Source organism: Mandrillus leucophaeus, unplaced genomic scaffold (assembly GCF_000951045.1).
Source record: "Mandrillus leucophaeus isolate KB7577 unplaced genomic scaffold, Mleu.le_1.0 Scaffold61, whole genome shotgun sequence".
Lineage (NCBI taxonomy): Eukaryota > Metazoa > Chordata > Mammalia > Primates > Cercopithecidae > Mandrillus > Mandrillus leucophaeus.
Window position 1 is genome coordinate 2584687 of NW_012106586.1, and position 4564 is coordinate 2589250.

A 4564-nucleotide genomic window follows, 5' to 3' on the forward strand; every position below is an offset into this window, starting at 1 on the left:
AGTGTGGAAGATAGGCCGGTGTCCAGACAGTGGCTCCTGGTCCAGTCAGTGTGGAAGACAGGCCGGTGTCCGGACAGTGGCTCCTGAGCCAGGCAGAGCAGGCTGCGTTTCTCAGAGAGCTGCTTTCCGGAGTCGTCACTAGACTTTTCAGGAGACGAAATAAAATAGTACACACCTGTGTGTAGAGTTATCAAAGCCAGGAACATGGGCCCTAACTGTGGGCAGTTTCTCTGTGCTAGGGCTCCCTCTTCCCTGGCTACTCCCATCTGTCTCTAGTTTCGGGCCATACCCCGTGGCCACCCCCACACCGAAGCAGCCTCCCTCCCCACAGCCCTCCCCACGACTCTGCCTCCCACCGCTTCCATGTTGCTCTGCCCGGCTCCCATTCGGAAGGCCGGCGGTTTCAGTCCAGCTTTGGGAACACCGTAGCTATTTTCAGTTCCGCAGGGCCCTTCTCCCCACCACGTGATGGGATTCCAGAGACGAGTGTGTTCGAGTAATAGGGAGGACGTGCGGGGAGCCTGGGGGCCTTGTCGTTAGGCACCTCACATGTGTAGTTTTGGCATTGAGTTTATAGGCGCACAAAGGCATCAAAAAGCTTGCGAAGAAAAATCCTCTTCTGCTCTATGTATATAAAACTTCTATTTTGAAAGAATTGCTTGGGGAATAAAATAGAAATCTTTTTGGAATTACATATGTAGTTCACTAAAGTGTTCCTTGTGACAACATAGCCATGTTTAAAGCCTGAGATCGTGGTGTTCTCTGTCCAGGGTCTAAGAGTGAACTGGAGTCTTGGAGGTCTTCAGTGTCACAGTGTATCAGAGCACTCACAGAGAGCTTGCGAGCCTCAACGACAAAGGCACCCATGGGCTCACAGCTAGTACTGCTGTCTTTGGTGGACAAAGGCTCCATTTTCCTGATAAAATTTAGCTTACGGTGCAAATGTGATTTATTTGGTGGGTTTCCTGATTCTCCTACAAGGAGATTCTCTGTGGTTATTTGAAAGTAACTAAGTCAACCTCCCATACCTTGGCTTACTTTGAATTCACCCTCGTCAACAGATGCCCTGAGGGCCCCAGACTGCAATTAAGCAGCTTGGCTACAGTGCCTACCAGAAGAGTAAAGGCGCGGTGCAAAGAAATGGCCACATCTTGTTTTCTAGGGACGTCTTCAAATACCTTGTACTTGGAAAGTTATGATGGAAATATCCTGTAATATAGCATCACTGAAATGGCTACATTTTAGGCAAGGATTGTAAAGCTTTAAAATTGAAACCTTGAAGTGTATTTATTATATATTTATTTTACTTTATAATCTTTTTTTTTTTTCTTTTTTAAGAGACAAGGTCTCACTCTGTCACCCAAGCTGGAGTGCTATGGCACAGTCATGGCTCACTACAGCCTCCAACTCCTGGATTCAGGCGACCTTCGTGCCTCAGCCTCCTGAGTAGCTGGGTCTACAGGCGTGATTGCCATGACTGGCTAATTTTAAAATTTTCCGTAGAGACAAGGTGTCGCTGTGTTGCCCAGGCTAGTCTTGAACTTTTGGGCTCAAGCAGTCCTCCCACCTAAGCCCAGGAGTTTGGCCTCCCAAAGTACTGGGATTATAACGCCTGGCCTGCATTGTATTTACACTGCTTTTAATAACTTATTTGCTTTTTCTTTACAAAAGTAATCTATGTTAATAATAGAAGCAGAAAGAACAAAATGAAGGAATAATACACACAAATCAGAGATAAACACTTTCTAAATCATTTTCTCCTAAAGTTTTATCACTGCATATATATGTATGTATACATCTAGTATGTGTCTAAAATTGGATGCTACTGTACATGTACTGTTGTAACTTGCTTTCTTCATTCAGTGACAGGTAGTGAGGGCCAGGCGCAGTGGCTCAGGCTCATGCCTATAATCCCAGCACTTTGGGGGGCGAAGGCAAGAGAGTACCAGTGGGCATATATATTGTTGCAATCCTACATAAAGGCAACCTGAATACAAATTTAACATGTGCATAACTTCTGAATAGGCAGCTTGGCTATTTATCCTAAGAAATTTATCCTAAGAGGCCAGGCACAGTGGCTCACACCTGTAATCCCAACACTTTGGGAGGCTGAGGCAGGTGGATCACTTGGGGTCAGGAGTTCGAGAACAGCCTGGCCAACATGGTGAAACCCCATCTCTACTACGAAGAAAAAAATTAGCCAGGAGTGATGGTGTGCCCCTGTAGTCCTAGCTACTTGGGGGACTGAGGCAGGAGAATTGCTTGAACTTGGGAGGGAAAGGAGAGGAGAGGAGAGGAGAAGAAAGGGGAGGGGAATGTATCTTAATGAATAAGTAGACAAGGTCATAGGCACAGTCACTAGCTCATTGTTCATCAGCAGGTCCTTGAGAGTACAGGAGATGTAAAACGTATTGTTCTGGGAGAATGGACATGTGCTGACTGTGTGTTCTTTTGTTTTGTTGTTAGAGACAGGGTTTCACTATGTCGCCCAGGCTGGAGTGCAGCAGTGGCACAAGCGTAGCTCAATGCAGCCTCTCACTCCTGGCCAGTGCTTGTTTGCCCACACATCAGCATTATGTAATATTAGTCCACTTTGTTGTTGGCAAACTCTGTTCAAAGTGTTTCCTCCACCTCAGATTCTTTTTGGCTAGTTTTGGTTCAGCATCTCTATCCATGGTCTCAGAACTAGCTCATGGCAAGGCTCCTCTGATTTTTCTAACTCTCCTCCTTCCCTTTCCTCACCACCCTGTAGTGTGTCTTTGAGCTGTGTGTGATAGCAGTTTTTACTGGGGTGACTTATAAATAGGTCATGTCTCCCCGCTTGAAGTTTGGAGTACTGGGGGGCACCACCAGCGCTGGTTGCTGTGGGGTCTTTGTGCCCTCCCTTGGTCTCCTTCAGTAAGCTGGGCCCTTAAGCTCTTGTGCCAAGAGAAGGAACAGACGGGACAGACTGGAGGAGTGGGCAAGGGGTGCCGCTGAACAAAGAAAGGGTAGCCTGGCGGCCAGCAGCGCATCGAAGAACACTGTATGAGCAAAAGTGGCAGGGAAATCCCGGAAGTGGGAACTGGGTGTGGCCCCACAGCTGCCCTTTGGCTCCGCCCACAATCATTGATAAAGCCATTTCTAGCTTATTTCCGGCCCCCAGCTCAGTGCTGACTCATGTGAATGTTGGCCAGACGCTCTGGCCTGTGTGGTTATTGGTTTCCTCTCCCTTTGTTGCATACAGTCCTCTGTCTGCCTTTCTACAGAGTACAGCAATGCATAGCTGCAAATTTGAGCATCTCATTCTAGTGCGGTAGGTCAGTCCACAAATACACTCTGAGTGCCAGCTCCATGCTGGCTATTGAGATGAACACCACCAGGGCTATGCTGGGAAAACAGCAAACACGGTGCTAGTGTTGCAGGGAAATCACCGGAGGGAAAATTATCCTCAACCTGGAGGGATGGCTCTTTAGCTCAGTGATGTCCTTTCCCAGCTTCTTTCTTAGAGATATTTTGTCTTTGGAACTGGCAGTCACATGAGAGCCATGTGTCGCTCCTTGATTGTGGAAGGGTCTCAGTATCCTGAGTGCTTGGGGTGCACCCAAAAGACAAACACCGCTTGCGTCAAAACGCAGCCCCCAGAGCTAAGGAAAAGTCTGTTCTGTCACTAACATAGCATCTGGAAGAAATCGAAAATGGGTATTTCCTAATTCCTGTTAAAGTGTATTAAGCCAACATCCATGTATATTTTTCCTCTCCTTCATTCACTCAAGGACTTTCAAAGAAATTGCACCCCTTGCACTTAGCATGGTGTCTGTGTGACTTAGTCAATGAGCCATTAGGCACTGCAGATACCGTTTGCTCAGTCAAGATGGATAGCCCTGCCTTGTCACTGCGTAACGCCTTGGAGGCCATAGGCTATCTCTGCACATCTCCCTTAATTGCCTGGTGCATTTATGTGGGTTGACTAGTTTGTTGCCATCTGCATAGCTGGGTTGTTTAATATATTTTTCTTCGTTCTGCTAATGACCTGAACTTCATTACATGCTGATAAAGAATCCTAAAATGTGCAAAGAAAACTGACAAAGAACAAACGGGCTCTGGCCCTGAACAGAACGGGCACACCACTCTGCTGGCTGCCCAGACGCTGCGGTTGTTGTTACAGGAAGGAATGACTTTCTGTTTGCATTTTAGGAAAACTTCACCTTTTAAACATTTTAAATGGAAATAAAATGTATGTGATTTTTTTTTTTTTTTTTTTTGGCAGTTTTACTGATAAGAGCTACAGATAGCTTCTTGGAAGCCAGTCAGAACTCTCTTTTCAATAATGTTGAAACATTTTCCTTTGACTGGAAATTAATACCTTCAATTTAGAAGAACTCTAGTTAGAAGTTTATAGCGCAAATACAGCCCCATGTGACTAAGGGAATCTTGGAGAGTTATCCAACGTCAAAAAACAGAGCAGTGTTAGCTCATTTTAAAAAATTGTTCTAGTCAAATATAAAGCAAAAAATCCAATTTTTAATTTAATTTTTATAATATTTAAGAATCATTTCAGAAATAAAGTACTTCTGTTTTTTAA

At 45.4% G+C, this 4564-nt stretch overlaps 1 protein-coding gene across 1 annotated transcript in view; it reads left to right on the forward strand.

Moving 5' to 3' along the window:
• Positions 1-4564, forward strand: part of ATP8A2 (ATPase, aminophospholipid transporter, class I, type 8A, member 2) — a 537919-nt gene that overhangs the window by 244023 nt on the left and 289332 nt on the right. The window lies entirely within an intron of this gene.